Here is a 17901-nt window from a genome sequence, read left to right on the forward strand (position 1 = left end):
TGCGAGCTATTACATGGAATCCAACATAACCCCCTACGTTGGCCGGGGAGACTACTTGCCAGGTAGAACTCCGTCAACTTCATTCATTTCTTTAACTTTAACTTTAAGGGCTATTTATGGATCCATTAGCCTAAGCCTACAAGGGCTCCTATGTTGGCACATAGTTAATGAGACAAGGGGTTGCTACTAGGATTCCCTTACCGAATCCCACCTCAATGCCTCATTCGGTGCTAAGTCAATCCCACGGAATAGTTTAATACTTCAAAATATTCATAGCATATAACTTGAAAATTCAAACATCATATTCGGTAGAATAGCTCATTAAAACATTTGATAATTCAAATATGCAAGAATTGTACTTATTGCATAAAGAATCCATCATTCATATCATTTCATCATTCTTTCATTTCATAAGACTCCCTTTTTTATCATAGATATTGCTTTCATAAACATTTATTTGGAGTCAAAGCTTTCAAGTCAAACTTAATTAAAAACATAATAAAACTAGGTGGGTTCAAATCACTTCAACTTGAAAATATGTATGTAAATAAATATACATAAATACTTTGAAATCCATTAATTAAAAATCATGCTTTAAACAACCCACCATGAATTTCAAGAGCCTTTAAATAGATAAATAGAGGAATTACTTGTAAACCATCAATTCATATATATGAAATTATGTTGCATCAAAATAGAGCAATAATCATTAGTTTAACCATGATTCATACTATTAAGTAAAAATAAGAATTACCATAAGAAAATATTACTTGAAATCAAGATATTTAATTGAAAGAGTTTTTGGACTACATGGGTGGAAGAACCCATGGATAAATACACACATAACTTAGAGTAGAGCTTAAACAAAATAAATATAATTTATCATATAATCAAAATAATTTAGGCATGAGAGTGGAAGGAATACTCTCATTGAAACCTTACATACCTGGAAACCGAAGCTTTAGTTGGTACCGGAAGACTTAATGAACACTCTTGAGTCCTAGCTTCTCTCCTTGCCGGAACGTTTTGTGTACTACCCAGAATATATGAATCACCGGAATAGTATTTCTTCACTACTAAGAACTAAAACTATATTTGAGAATGTGTATAGAGAGAAGATTTGCTTGAGAAAGCTTGATGAATAAAATGAGGAAATAAGGTGGGTATTTATAGGTGGGAAAGATGACCTAACAATAAATAAAATAATTATAAATAAAAATCTGAAAATTTAGTGGAATATATTGATGTCATGGATGATGTTAAATGGAGGACAATTTATGTCATGAGTGATGTCAAATGTATCTAGATCTTTCTATGGTAGGTGAAATGAGTTATCTTTGACAGAATACTCTTTTTGGAAGCTGCGTTTGAATAAGATAAATTCCTTATTAGGATTTGGTGTCTTCATAAGAATTGTAGATATGGAAGTCTAGTTTCATATCGTTCAAGAATCAACCAATTCGGATAAATCTACAGTGAGATATGATTTTGCTTCTATAAACACTCATTTCCGTAACAGCATCCTACCTTACAAAGATTAATTTATTTGACCTACTTAACCTCCGAATCTTAAAATATGTTCTTCATAAAATTTGTAGGTAATGATCTTGTGGTTACTCAGAAATTTGAATCACTCAATTTGGATATTTCTATGAAAAGTTATGACCAAAATACAGAGGCTGTATCATGTTTAGGCAAAAATTAAAACATCGTATACAACGTTTTTAGGGGATATTACAGTGATATACGCATTAAATGCTTGCATATGAAATGAAAAATAATAGAATATTAATTAAATTAAAAAACAAAGTAATTCTTTTCAAAGTTGAAATGTAATTGATATTGGAGAGGTTCCTTCGGTTCCTTTTAAAGTGTTGGGAGAGACAAGCTTTGGTGTCATTATTGGCTAATGAGGGATGATGATTGAGGCTATTAATTATCTAAATGACGATTGGAATGATTTAGAATAAAATAGGTACGAATTTAAGTCCTGTAAATTATAGCTCCAGTGAATTGGCGTGCAGGTTTTCTTTTTAACTTGGCTTCGATATTTTTTCTCCCAGATTTTCTTTTACTTATCACCTTATAATTCAAGTTTTGATATATTGAGATAGTAAATCAAATAATAGGGTATCATATTATACTACTGTCATTAGATTTGTGTTATTGGAGAAATTGAGGCTTAACCCTAAGCTTGAGTTTTTGGAAATTGATTATAGGATTGGGTGAGTTATTGGATCTAGGTTAAATATATACATAGTATGGATGTCTACGAACTCGTTTACTTATAAATATTGTATACTTGATAGATTGGAAACGTTCTGAGGCGTTGAAGAAAGGAAAGACATTGGTGAATGAATTTGCTTGGATTCGGTTTTTCGGTTGAGGTAGGTTATGGTTTTATTCTATATCATAGATAGACTCTTAATAGTGATTGATATTCATTGAGTAATATGTGTGAAGTTTACTATGCATTTAATTATTGTGGTTTGGATGGTTGATATGTTGTTGTGATTGGTCTAACATCCCGAGGCCATGAAATCCATAATCTTGAACTTTCCATATAAAAAATGGTGCCTTGAATAAAGAAGGCTTGATGAAATATTGTTAATGAAGTGGAATGTAATCATAAGGAATAATAAATTACTTATATTTGGATCGGGTGTCACGTTCCGACACGGTATATTTAGATCGGGTGTCACGTTCCGACACAGTATATTTGGATCGGGTGTCATGTTCCGATACGGTATATTTGGATCGGGTGTCACATTCCGACACGGTATATTTGGATTGGGTGTCACGTTCCGACACGATATATTTGGATTGGGTGTCACATTCCGACACAGTAATATTAAAGGAAAATAAATTAAAATTACTTAATACTACCCAATCTACAAAAACTCATATTTCAAAAGAGTGTGATGTGAAGGCTTGAGTCTTTATGTGTGATCTTGATATTATTGACTAGTTATGTAATTGTTCATTGGTTACCACCTGTTAAGTGTTGTTGTTGATTTTCCACTATTATTTTATGTATATTAATTCCTATTTTGAGTCGACCGATGATATCTACTCAGTACATGTTGTCCTATACTGACCCCTACTTGTATCTTTTCTTATTTTATTTTATGGAGTGCACCGAGTGTTCAACCGACTTTGACTTGACCTCAGCTCTAGTCCGTCTCAAGTTCATTGGATTTAAGGGTGAGCTATCCTTCTAGCTCGTGATGGATTCTCTTAATCATGACATGATGTCCTTAGCGTTCGGGCACAGACTATGTCACTTATTTTATGTTAGTGTTTGACATTCTAGACTTAGTATTTTAGAATTATATGTCCTTGATGTGATGACTTTCAGATTTTGGGGAATGTTATGTAGTAAACTCTTATGGATTATTAATTCTTACTTTATAAGTTTGAGCTTCCGCGTTATTGTTATACTTTATAAGTTGGGGATCATATCGTTGGTTCTCCCACCTAGGAGGTTAAGGGTGGGTGCCACTCATGGCCTATTTTGGGTCGTGATAAACTTGGTATCAGAGCCTTAGGTTCATTGATCTCATCATACAAGGATAGGTCTAGTAGAGTCTTGCGGAATGGTACGGGGATGCCTTTACTTTTCTTTGAGAGGCTATGGGACTTTAGGAAAACTCCATTCATTCTTTCTTTCATACTATTACTTGAATCCAATTGGTATCTAGATGATACAAATTGGTATCTGACACTCCTTCACTTTACTTTCGCAAATGGTTAGAACTAGAGCAACATTAGCACCTGATCCAGCCGTTGGGGCTGTAGGCAGAGAAAGAGTAGCAATGAGAGGCCGCGGTAGAGGTCGCGGGAGAAAGCCCACAAGGGGCAGGGTCCAGGCAGCTGGGCCAGCCAGGGAAAGAGCAGTGACCCCTCCACCAGCTGATGAGGTAGCTAGAGATGGTGTTGAGGTAGAGAATGAGCAGGTTCTTGAGAGAGAAGCACCACCCCAGCCTACTCCAGAGATGATCCACCAGGTTCTCACCTATCTCAGTGGGTTATCCGATCAGGGACAAGCTTCTCTAGTACCTCATATGCTAGGAGTTCAATATGCAGCTGTTATGGCTCCCCACATGACTGCTTCCTTGGGAGCAAGCATGTTTCCTCGGTTGACTATAGGGTCAGTAATGACTAGTGACTAGCATGATCTCTTTGTTAAGTTCTTGAAGTTGAAACCCCCAGTCTTTAAGGGTACTGAATCTGAGGATGCCTATGATTTCCTTGTTGATTGTCATGAGCTGCTTTATAAGATGGATATAGTAGAGCGATTTGGTGTTGAGTTTGTGACATACCAATTTCAAGGAGACACCAAAATATGGTGGCGGTCTCACGTGGAGTGCCGACCAGCAGAGGCACCACCTATGACCTGGGCAACCTTTTCTGACTGTTTTATAGAGAAGTATATTCCCTGGACCTTGAGGGATAGGAGGAGAGACGAGTTCCTGAATATAGAGCAGGGGAGGATGTCTGTTGCCGCTTACGAGGCCCAATTTCGTGCCTTAGCCACATATGCTACTCAGCTTTGCTTCAGTCCAGAAGAGAGGATTCGCCGCTTTATGAAGGGATTGAGGTCAGATTTGTGGATTCCAGCTTTACAGGTTGCTGCTTCAGCAAAATCCTTTTAGGAAGTGGTTGATTTTGTGATAGAGGTGGAGGGGGTGAAGCCAGATAACTTCGCTAAAGAGACAACGTTCAAGAAATTCTGTAAGGAAGGTGAGTTTAGTGGTTCTTACTCCAGAGGATAAAGTTCTGGGGATTATTCGACCCGTCCTATTCAGTCTTCATTGCAGGTTTCAGATGGAGGTCCGTTAAGGACTAGTTAGCCTTTTTCTAATTTTGGGGGTTATCTTCAGTCTTTTAAATCTTCACAAAGACCCACTCTTGACCCTAAGACTTGTTACAGATATGGTGAGCCTGGACATATCAGAAAATATTGTCCAAGACAAAGTCAGGCTTGGCACGATCAGGGTTATAGAGTCCCAGCAGTTAGAGGTGGAGGCGACGGCTATGGTAGGCGCCGTCATTCTGGAGGACATGGTGGCCAAGGTCGTGGTGGTTGCCAGTCCGGCCGGGGTAGCGGGCAGGTTGGAACTACTGGAGTACAGCCCTGCAAGGGAAATAGTCAGACAGGTGACAGAGCTCATTATTATGCTTTCCCTGGGAGGTCAGAGGCAGAGGCATCTGATGCTGTTATCATAGGTACTCTTCTGGTCTGGGATAGCTTGGCTTTCGTATTATTTGATCCTGGATCCACATTTTCTTATGTATCTTCCACATTTGCTGATGGACTTGATTTATATTATGACTTACTTGACATGCCTATTCGTGTTTCTACACCTGTTGGTGAGTCTGTGCTAGTTGAGAAAGTGTATAGGTCTTGTCTTGTGACTTTTGTGGGGAGCAGAACTTATGTAGATTTGATTATTCTGGAGATGGTTGACTTTGATGTAATCTTGGGTATGACTTGGCTCTCTCCAAATTTTGCTATCTTAGACTGCAATGCTAAGACTGTGACATTAGCCAAGCCTGGGATGGATCAGCTGGTGTGGGAGGGTGACTATTTTCCCGCCCCAATTCGGATTATTTCTTTTCTTCATGCTAAGAGATTAGTGAGTAAGAGTTGTTTAGCCTTCTTAGCACATCTAAGGGATGATAGTTCTGAAGTGCCATCGATTGAGTCTATTTCGATAGTGCGTGAGTTTATGGATGTTTTTCCTGCAGACTTACCTGGTATGCCACCTGATAGGGATATAGATATTTGTATCGACCTAGAGCCCGGCACTCGCCCTATTTCCATTCTACCTTATAGAATGGCCCCGACTAAGTTGAGGGAGTTGAAGGCCAAACTTCAGGAGTTGTTGGGTAAAGGTTTTATTAGACCCAGTGCCTCTCCTTGGGATGCTCCAGTCTTATTTGTGAAGAAGAAGGATAGTAGCCTTCGTATGTGCATAGACTACAGGCAGCTAAACGAGGTGACTATTAAAAATAGGTATCCCCTTCCTCGCATTGATGACTTATTCGATCAGTTGGAGGGTGCTTGTGTTTTATCAAAAATTGATTTGAGGTCTGGTTACCATCAGCTGAAAATACGGGCAGTAGATGTACAGAAGACTGCTTTTCGAACTAGGTATTGACACTATGAATTCTTGGACGAATTTTTATCGGATTCCGAATGAATCCCGAGGGTCCATTTGGAGACTTTAAATAATGGAAAACCAGAAAAATCTGGTGCAATAGTGCAGATTTTGCACCAGATTTTCAGATTTTTCTCCTCAACTTTGAACCCTCATTTCTTGAGTTCTAGAGCTCCAAATTGGGTGATTCAAAAGGAAAAATTGTGAGGTTTTTCGTGGAGAACGTATTGGAGAGATTGAAAACTGATTTGGAGCATTCGATTCAGGTAAAAATCGTGATTTTATTTGCAGCAGTATCCATTTTCGGAATGGATTTTTGAAGAACTTTGACAAGTTATTTCTTGACCAATATAAATCCGATTTGGGTGATTCCAGAGGCTATCTTGTGTGGAAATTTAAGGAGAACATCGTGGAAGTTTCAGAATCTGTTTTTGGCATGTTGTTCGAGGTAATAAATTGATTTTTAGCTGCAGATTTAGTGATTTTCGGAATGAAATTTTATTGAATTTTGAAAGAGTGTATCTTGGTCAATATAACTTCGTTTTGAGTGATTCTTGAGGCTAGATTGTGGGGTTTTTCGCAAGGATCATCATAGTGCAATTTGTTTGAGTTGAAAGAGTCTCGTATTTCCAGAATCTACTAATTTTGATGCTGCCATTTTTGGTCCTTTAGTCCGAATTTATGAGTTTTGGTTGTTTGACCGTCTTGCGTAATTTCCCACCCCGAATTGTATTATAAATCTGATTTTTAAGCTTGGGGTGACGTTTAGAACCTGTTTTGGGGGTCAAATCCGTAATTTCGTATGTGGGTCCCACAATTCCCATTTTCGACCCAAAAATTGGTCCATTTCCAAAAATTATGAAATTAGTGTCTAAACGACCGTATCGACGTTGTGGTTCTATTTTTGACAGTTTGGCAGCGTTCCGAGGTCGTTCAAAAGGGAAAAGCTCCAGCACAGTGATTTGAAGCTCGCGTGTTTAGCCTACAGGTAGGCTACGGTTTACCTTTGTTTAGATTGAGTTGGAATGTGTGAAAGCATGTTGAAATAGTTGGGATTTTGGTTGGGTAGTTTAATTGTATATCTCAGGTGTTAGAAATCATGTTTTAGGCCTGTTATCGGGTTTTTCGGGTATTTAGAAGCAGATGTATCTTGTCGTTATTTGTTAGTATTATAAGGAGAGTTGAATGAGCATGTTGTTGATACTGTGGAGTATGTTGGCCTTAGTATAGGTGTTAGAAATCATGCTTTAGGCTTGTTATCAGGTTTTTCAGGTATTTAGAAGCATGTGTATCTTGTCGTTATTTGTTAGTATTATAAGGAGAGTTGAATGAGCATGTTGTTGATACTGTGGAGTATGTTGGCCTTAGTATAGGTGTTAGAAATCATGCTTTAGGCTTGTTATCAGGTTTTTCAGGTATTTAGAAGCATGTGTATCTTATCGTTATTTGTTAGTATTATAAGGAGAGTTGAATGAGCATGTTGTTGATACTATGTAGTATGTTGGCCTTAGTATAGGATGTAAACTTGCTTTATATGCCCGGCGTCGCTCCGGTGGACTTAGATCCTTGTAGAATGGTGTAGCGGGCTAGTGCCTAGTAGTTGGCCTTAGCTAGGCGATACCCTTGCTCTTAATAACACTCCCACCCATAACTTGGTATAGTCATAACTTTTGAGATGCGTTGGCAATACTAGAATTCATGATCGTTTGGATTTGGCTCCGGTTCAAGTTTTGGCGACATATCAGTTGACACATTGGGGAGAAAATTCTCGGTACTGTTGTTGATTAGTTGGAAAGGATATATTCGAAATCATGGGATAAATTATCTATGAGCATCTGGGTACCCAATTCCGGCCTCTATTCTGGATTATCTATGAGCATCCGGGTACCCAGTCCCGGCCTCCGTTTTGAATTATCGGGGAGCATCCGGGTACTCAATCCCGGCCTCTGCCGACTTGCTAGTATGACGAGCATCCGGGTATCCAGTCCTGGCCTCGATCATACCGATGTATTATGGTGAGCATCCCGGTACTCAGTCTCGGCCTCCGCCGACTTGCTAGTATGATGAGCATCCGGGTATCCAGTCCTAGCCTCGATCATACCGATGTATTACGGCGAGCATTCGGGTACACAATCCCGGCCTCGACCGCACCGATGTATTACGGCGAGCATCCGGGTACCCAGTCCCGCACTTATGTATTATGGCAAGCATCCGGGTACCCAATCCCGGCCTCGGCCTATTTGAACATTCGAGCGAGCATCTGGGTCCCAGTCCCGGCCTCGACCCCTAAGTCACCCCTAGATTGATTGACTCTTGGAGATTTTGGGTTTTGGAAATGATACAGTACTTCGTTTTCTGGCATCGCAGATTCTTGGTTCCTAGCCTTGGTAGTTGTAGCTATTCTGTGTACTCGGCGAACTTATGGGGGTTCATTCGGGTTTTTATTTAACTTGCGTACGAGTGTCCCAGCTGGGCTTATAGGGGACCAGTTGGGTATAGTTAGTTGTAGCTCTCGTAGATAGTACTCTTTTCACTTTAGATGCTTATGTTGATTCCTATTTAGGCTTATTCCTCTTTTTCATATTGTTTTCACCTTTTCTGCTCAATCGGCCTATGATGCCTACTAGGTACCTATTGTCTTGGTACTCATACTACACTCTGCATCTACTTTCGTGATGCAGGACCGAGCACCAACTACTGTCACAAATAGATCGAGCTTATTGCAGTTAGATTCGGAGACTATGGTGATAACTTGGCGTTTTTGGATCACTTCTGTCTCCTTCAGAATGGATGGCCCGTCTTTTGCCTTTTGAGACTAGCCAGTTGTTGTATATATATGTCCGGTCCACTTTCGGGACTTGTACTTGTCTTTTATTTTATAGCAGCTCTGTACTTGTGACTTCTAGGTTCTAGGAGGGATCTTTAGTTGTTTAAATTATGATTTGGTTTACTTCCGCTTATTCATTCTGTTTACTTTTATAATTCGCTACTCTTATTTGGTTTCTTCCCTCAAACCCACTACTTGAAGTTCCGAGTTGAAGAGTTGGCTTACCTACTGATGGGTTATAGTAGGTGCCATCATGACCTGATGAAAAGTGGGTCGTGACAAGTTGGTATCAGAGCCCCAGGTTCGTTGGTCTCACTTGTATAGAGCTAACGTCTAGTAGAGTCTTGCGGATGGGTGCGGAGACGTCCGTAACTTATCTTCGAGAGGCTACAGGATGTCATTAGGAACGATCTCTATGTTGCTTCATTTCTTGTATTCTTGTGTCTTATTGGTTTCCTGAAATCTTATTTGTTTCGCTCTTTCATCGGAATGGTTCGTACGCGCGGTACTATAGGAGATGATGACCCACCAGTTCTGGGTAGGCCTTGAGGCCGGCCCCATAGAGTAGGCAGGGGAGCAGCACTAGCTCCCGACCCGGAGATAGAGCCGAAGCTAGTAGAGGAGCATCAGGATGCTCCTATTCCTACTCAGCCAGAGGGACTACCACCACCAGCACAGCCCCTAGCTGCACCAGTTATGACCCAAGCATTGCAGGCAGCGATTGTGCAACTCCTCACAGCTATAGGGGTTGTACCACAGGCCCCGACCCTAGTAACATGCATACCAGCACCGTGGGATCCATCCACCTAGCCAGCACCTGAGGTTCAGCCGCCTCCACCAGTTGTTGCACCCCCGCCAACAGTTTTGAAGGGTGTGATGTCATTACAGGATCAGAAGATGTTAGGGGTATTTAGAAGGCTGTCACCCCCGACATTTTCTGGAGCTATTGGCGAGGATGCCATAGTATTCTTGACTACCTGTCAGGAGCAGCTCCATTCCTTAGGTCTTATGGAGTCCAGAGGTGCCGACTTCACTGCTCACCAGTTCAGAGGGGCAGCTAGACAGTGGTGGCGCTCTTATTTACAGTCCAGGCTAGCTGGGTCACCGCTATTGACATGGGCCTAGTTCTCAGAGGCTTTCCTGGCTCTATACATCCCTATGAGTGTTAGGGACCGACTCCCGGATCAGTTTACTCAGTTGGAGAAGGGTCACATGATAATTACGGAGTACGAGGCCAGATTTCATCAGCTTTCCCAATATGTCACTATGATTCTACCCACTAAGAAGGAGCGGGTATGATGTTTTTCTGCGCGGATTGAGACCTTACCTGAGGGTGGGGACTGAGCACTTGGTTTCTGTGGGCTGCTCTTTTCTGGATATGGTGGATCATGCCTGCAAGATCGATATTATTCATCATCAGGCCCAAGAGGGAAGCGATAAGAGACCCAGGCATCAGGGTAGCTACAATGGGTCCCAATCTAGGGGCCATGATAGTTATGACAGGCCCCGCCAGTGATTCTAGCAGGATAGGTACCAGTAGGGTCAGTCCAGCCGACCGATTCAGGCCGCCCTACCAGCAGTTGAGGGTAGTCAGCCCCGTTCGGGGGGTTCCACTATAGGGCAGAGCTCGAGGGAATCAGGTCTGCTTTCTTCCTACCGCAGATGAGTTATCAAGGGTCGCTCATCTTCAGGATAGTTCGATTGTGGCTCACTGGAGCACTAGGCTAGGGATTTTCCCGGCCGGGCTAGACCGTTGGTAGTAGCACCACCTCCACTAGGAGGTATAGATCAAGGCCACGGCCACAGCGATGGTCAGCAGGGTGTTCGAGGAGGTTCCCAGGGAGGCAGGTCAGGTGGTAGGGCGAATGTTCGTGGGGGAGGCCGACATGGCCACTTCTATGCTACTCCAGCGAGGGCAGAGGCTGAGGCATCAGATGATGTTATCACAGGTACTATCCTTATTAGTGAGCAGACTGCTTCTCCGTTATTTGATCCAGTTTCCATGTATTCCTATGTGTCTATATATTTTGTTCCACGTCTGGGTATTGCTTATAAGTCACTTGAGGTGTCGTTGCATGTTTCGACCCCGGTAGGGGATTCTTTAGTAGTGGATCAGGTTTGTAGATCCTGTGTGGTGACTATTCAGGGGCATGAGACTCAGGCAGATCTTATTTTACTTGATATGCTGGACTTCGATGTTATTCTGGGCATGGATTGGCTATCCCCTCATCATGCGGTTTTGGACTATTATGCCAAGACTGTTACATTAGCCATGCCTGGTATTCCCCCGGTCTTGTGGCAGGGTGTTTATAGTCGCTCACCGACTGGGATCATATCCTTTATACGGGCCCAACGGCTAGTTGCATCCAGGTGCTTAGCATACTTAGCTTATGTCCGTGATGTGTCCAGTAAGGACCCTACTATTGATTCAGTTCCTGTGGTTAGGGAGTATACTGATGTCTTCCCTACTGACCTACCTGGTCTACCCCTAGAGAGAGATATTGGCTTTTCCATAGATTTGGAAGCCGGGCACTAAGCCTATTTCTATACCACCTTACCGTATGGTCCCCGCAGAGCTCAAGAAACTCAGTGTGCAGCTTGAGGATCTTTTAGGTAAGAGATTTATTCGCCCAAGTGTGTCGCCGTAGGGTGCACCCGTCCTATTTGTTAAGAAGAAGGATGGGACTATGCAGATGTGTGTTGATTACAGGCAGCTGAACAAGGTGACGGTGAAAAACCGTTACCCCATGCCTCGTTTCGATGATCTATTCGACTAGTTTCAGGGTGCGACCATGTTTTCTAATATTAACTTGAGGTCTGGCTACCACCAGTTGCGGATTAGAGAAGCCGACATTCCTAAGACTGCTTTTCGGACTCGCTATGGCCACTACGAGTTCCTTGTGATATCTTTTGGGCTTACCAATTTCCCCGCAGCTTTTATGGACCTTATGACTCTAGCGTTCAGGACTTATCTTGACTGCTTCATGATTGAATTCATCGATGATATATTGGTATACTCGTGGAGTAGGGAGGAGCACGCGCAACACTTGAGGTTTGTCCTCTAGACCTTGAGAGACCAATAATTTTATGCTAAATTCTCAAAGGGCGAGTTTTGGTTAAATTCTGTGAAATTTCTAGGACACGTGGTATCCATAGAGGGTATCAGGGTAAATTCGATGAATATTGAGGCTATTTGTGGTTGGGCTAGGCCCATATCTGTTATAGAGATTCAGAATTTTGTTGGATTGGCTGGGTATTATAGACGATTCATCCAGGGTTTCTCCACCATTGCAACACAATTGATCCATTTGACTCACTAGGATGTTCCCTTTGTTTGGTCCGAGGAGTGTGAGTCAGGTTTTCAGAAGCTTACGGAGTGTTTAGTTCCAGAACATCAGTTTCATTTTGAGTTCTGGTTTTTCAAGTTGAGGTTGGGATTTGGGGCTTTGCGCGGGGTGTCCTTGTTTTGATTGTTTTCATCCTCATATGTTCAGGTAGAGTATGTAACTCCTTAGAGGTTGGTATTGTATGGTTCGATAGGCAATTTTCGAATTGTGTTGAAGGTTTTCGAGATAGGTAAGGATTGGTAGAACGCCCTTAGTGGCTTGGAGAAAAGGATTTGAAAACAAAAGACAAATACTTGAAATTTTGAGTGAGTTGTATCTGCCATGGTCGTGTATTACTCAATTCGGTGGTTTTGGTTTATTTTGGTTGTCCTCAATTGAAATCCAGTGTTTTGAGTCAAGTTCGGGCTAAACGAGTGAGAGTTGGAGCCCAAGAAAGGACTGAAGGAGTTTTTGGAGTTGGAAGTGAAATTGAGGATTTTCTTCTCAGCCTAAGTTCTGTGATGGCGTTGTTCAACTCGAGAGGGTGTCTAAAATTTAGGCAAAGCATGCAGGTCCAAAACCCTCGTCCTTTCGTGCCTCTAGAGAGTGATTGTACTTTTACTTTCGCAGACGAAAGTTCTTTTAGTAGTGGATATTGTAATGACCCTCAAGGTCATTTTTGGAATTTTTGTAAAATGACCATTTTACCCCTCCCTTTAGATCTCCCGAGTCATTTCTAATTGTTACCGGGTGTTGATTTTTAGAAAATTCTATGAAAAGTTAAGTCCTTGGAAATTTTGAGTTTCATAAGCTTTAAGTGTTAAAAAGTGGTATTTGGGGTCAATTAGAGCTACGGGTCTCAGAATGGAATTCCGTCGATTCTAGCAACTCCGAAATGTCGAAATAGGCTTAGGAGACTTTACGGAATCAGTTTTGGAGCTGTAACGAAGATTTGAGGCCTTGAGTTGAGAATTTGAAGAACTTTAAGGCAAGGTTTGACTTTGGTCAACTTTTGGAGTTTCGATGCTCGGAATGGAATTCCGACAACTTCGTTGGATTCAGGAGATGGTTTTTGGTTTAGAAGAAGTGTTGGTTGAATTTTTAGAGGTCCCGAGTCCATTTTGGTATTTTAAAGGCCTAAGTTAGTTTAGTTGTGACTTTTTGAGTTTTGGGCTAACGAAATCTCGAATTCAAATTCTGATGGTCCTATCAGCTCCGAAATGACCAAATTAGGCTAGTAGCATTGTTGGAATGACTATCGAGTCAATCGATACGAGTTTGGGGCTATTTGGCGCTTTTGACTTTGAAACTTAGCCTATAGTTGACTTTGGTCAACATTCTTGGAAAATGCGCTCGAATAAAAATTCTGACAGCGCGGTTAGTTCCGGAATGTTGATTTTGGTCTAGAACGACCCTTCGTTCGCTTTTTGAGGCTTCCGGACTAATATCGAGGCCCGCTGTGAAATATGACTTAAAATGACTCTTGGATGTGGGACCCACTTTTTATTATAATAACCTCGTATGAGAATTCTAAATGCGCCATTGAGTCCGAAATATCAAATTTAGTAGGGTAGCATATCTGGTTTATTTTTATCGGATTCCGAACGAATTCTGAGGGTCCATTCGGAGACTTTAAATAATGGAAAACCAGAAAAATCTGGTGCAATAGTGCAGATTTTGCACCAGATTTTCAGATTTTTCTCCTCAACTTTGAACCCTCATTTCTTGAGTTCTAGAGCTCCAAATTGGGTGATTCAAAAGGCAAAATTGTGAGGTTTTTCGTGGAGAACGCATTGGAGAGATTGAAAACTGATTTGGAGCATTCGATTCAGGTAAAAATCGTGATTTTATTTGCAGCAGTATCCATTTTCGGAATGGATTTTTGAAGAACTTTGACAAGTTATTTCTTGACCAATATAAATCCGATTTGGGTGATTCCAGAGGCTATATTATGTGGAAATTTAAGGAGAACATCGTGAAAGTTTCAGAATCTGTTTTTGGCACGTCGTTCGAGGTAATAAATTGATTTTTAGCTGCAGATTTAGTGATTTTCGGAATGAAATTTTATTGAATTTTGAAAGAGTGTATCTTGGTCAATATAACTTCGTTTTGAGTGATTCTTGAGGCTAGATTGTGGGGTTTTTCGCAAGGATCATCATAGTGCAATTTGTTTGGGTTGAAAGAGTCTTGTATTTCCAGAATCTACTGATTTTGATGCTGCCATTTTTGGTCCTTTAGTCCGAATTTATGAGTTTTGGTTGTTTGATCGTCTTGCGTAATTTCCCACCCCGAATTGTATTATAAATCTGATTTTTGAGCTTGGGATGACGTTTAGAACCTGTTTTGGGGGTCAAATCCGTAATTTCATATGTGGGTCCCACAATTCCCATTTTCGACCCAAAAATTGGTCCATTTCCAAAAATTATGAAATTAGTGTCTAAACGACCGTATCGACGTTGTGGTTCTATTTTTGACAGTTTGGCAGCGTTCCGAGGTCGTTCAAAAGGGAAAAGCTCCAGCACAGTGATTTGAAGCTCGCGTGTTTAGCCTACAGGTAGGCTACGGTTTACCTTTGTTTAGATTGAGTTGGAATGTGTGAAAGCATGTTGAAATAGTTGGGATTTTGGTTGGGTAGTTTAATTGTATATCTCAGGTGTTAGAAATCATGTTTTAGGCTTGTTATCGGGTTTTTCGGGTATTTAGAAGCAGATGTATCTTGTCGTTATTTGTTAGTATTATAAGGAGAGTTGAATGAGCATGTTGTTGATACTGTGGAGTATGTTGGCCTTAGTATAGGTGTTAGAAATCATGCTTTAGGCTTGTTATCAGGTTTTTCAGGTATTTAGAAGCATGTGTATCTTGTCGTTATTTGTTAGTATTATAAGGAGAGTTGAATGAGCATGTTGTTGATACTGTGGAGTATGTTGGCCTTAGTATAGGTGTTAGAAATCATGCTTTAGGCTTGTTATCAGGTTTTTCAGATATTTAGAAGCATGTGTATCTTATCGTTATTTATTAGTATTATAAGGAGAGTTGAATGAGCATGTTGTTGATACTATGGAGTATGTTGGCCTTAGTATAGGATGTAAACTTGCTTTATATGCCCGGCGTCGCTCCGGTGGACTTAGATCCCTGTAGAATGATGTAGCGGGCTAGTGCCTAGTAGTTGGCCTTAGCTAGGCGATACTCTTGCTCTTAATAACACTCCCACCCATAACTCGGTATAGTCATAACTTTTGAGATGCGTTGGCAATACTAGAATTCATGATCGTTTGGCTTTGGCTCCGGTTTAAGTTTTGGCGGCATATCAGTTGACACATTGGGGAGAAAATTCTCGGTACTGTTGTTGATTAGTTGGAAAGGATATATTCGAAACCATGGGATAAATTATCTATGAGCATCCGGGTACCCAATTCCGGCCTCTATTCTGGATTATCTATGAGCATCCGGGTACCCAGTCCCGGTCTCCGTTCTGAATTATCGGAGAGCATCCGGGTACTCAGTCCCGGCCTCTGCCGACTTGCTAGTATGACGAGCATTCGGGTATCCAGTCCTGGCCTCGATCATACCGATGTATTATGGTGAGCATCCCGGTACTCAGTCCCGGCCTCCGCAGACTTGCTAGTATAACGAGCATCCGGGTATCCAGTCCTGGCCTCGATCATACCGATGTATTACGGCGAGCATTCGGGTACACAGTCCCGGCCTCGACCGCACCAATGTATTACGGCGAGCATCCGGGTACCCAGTCCCGCACTTATGTATTATGGCAAGCATCCGGGTACCCAATCCCGGCCTTGGCCACTTTGAACATTCAAGCGAGCATCTGGGTCCCAGTCCCGGCCTCGACCCCTAAGTCACCCCTAGATTGATTGACTCTTGGAGATTTTGGGTTTTGGAAATGATACAGTACTTCGTTTTCTGGCATCGCAGATTCTTGGTTCCTAGCCTTGGTAGTTGTAGCTATTCTGTGTACTCGGCGAACTTATGGGGGTTCATTCGGGTTTTTATTTAACTTGCGTACGAGTGTCCCAGCTGGGCTTATAGGGGCCCAGTTGGGTATAGTTAGTTGTAGCTCTCGTAGATAGTACTCTTTTCACTTTAGATGCTTATGTTGATTCCTATTTAGGCTTATTCCTCTTTTTCATATTGTTTTCACCTTTTCTGCTCAATCGGCCTATGATGCCTACTAGGTACCTATTGTCTTGGTACTCATACTACACTCTGCATCTACTTTCGTGATGCAGGACCGAGCACCAGCTACTGTCACGAATAGATCGAGCTTATTGCAGTTAGATTCGGAGACTATGGTGATAACTTGGCGTTTTTGGATCACTTTTGTCTCCTTCAGAATGGATGGCCCATCTTTTGCCTTTTAAGACTAGCCAGTTGTTGTAAATATATGTCCGGTCCACTTTCAGGACTTGTACTCGTCTTTTATTTTATAGCAGCTCTGTACTTGTGACTTCCAGGTTCTGGGAGGGATCTTTAGTTGTTTAAATTATGATTTGGTTTACTTCCGCTTATTCATTCTGTTTACTTTTATAATTCGCTACTCTTATTTGGTTTCTTCCCTCAAACCCACTACTTGAAGTTTCGGGTTGAAGAGTTGGCTTACCTACTGATGGGTTATAGTAGGTGCCATCATGACCTGATGAAAAGTGGGTCGTGACACTGACATGCGTGGAAAATATCCACATTTATTCATCGAGTCAGGTATCATTTTCTATCCTCACTCTTCTTTTGACCGTTCGAGGACGAACGGTAGGTAAATTGGTATCTGTTGTAACGATACTTTAGGTCGTTTTGTATACTATTACTTTTTATTTTATAAAAGACTCACCCCGTAAAGTTTTAATGGGTACTTTGGACTAATTGATAAATAAGGTTATTTAATTGAGGGGTAACTTTAGATATTTAATTTAATTAGTGGGTTAAAGTGTTAATTTAATTAATGCCCTATACCAATTTTTCAATACATATAAAAGTATATTAATGGGATTTAGCTTTTATTTATTTGTTAATTCATGATTAGTTGCCCTAACTAAGTAGAAAAGAAAAGAAAAGGAGAACTGAAATCCCTTGTGCGCAGAAAGACGAAAGCCGATTCAACAAAGTTGCAGGTAAGATCTTAAGCTTTCATAGTGATATACGCATTAAATGCTTGGATATGAAATGAAAAATAATAGAATATTAATTAAATTAAAAAACAAAGTAATTCTTTTCAAAGTTGAAATGTAATTGATATTGGAGAGGTTCCTTCGGTTCCTTTTAAAGTGTTGGGAGAGACAAGCTTTGGTGTCATTATTGGCTAATGAGGGATGATGATTGAGGCTATTAATTATCTAAATGACGATTGGAATGATTTAGAATAAAATAGGTACGAATTTAAGTCCTGTAAATTATAGCTCCAGTGAATTGGCGTGCAGGTTTTCTTTTTAACTTGGCTTCGATATTTTTTCTCCCAGATTTTCTTTTACTTATCACCTTATAATTCAAGTTTTGATATATTGAGATAGTAAATCAAATAATAGGGTATCATATTATACTACTGTCATTAGATTTGTGTTATTGGAGAAATTGA

The sequence above is a fragment of the Solanum dulcamara genome, chromosome 2, assembly GCF_947179165.1.
Source record: "Solanum dulcamara chromosome 2, daSolDulc1.2, whole genome shotgun sequence".
Classification (NCBI taxonomy): Eukaryota; Viridiplantae; Streptophyta; class Magnoliopsida; order Solanales; family Solanaceae; genus Solanum; species Solanum dulcamara.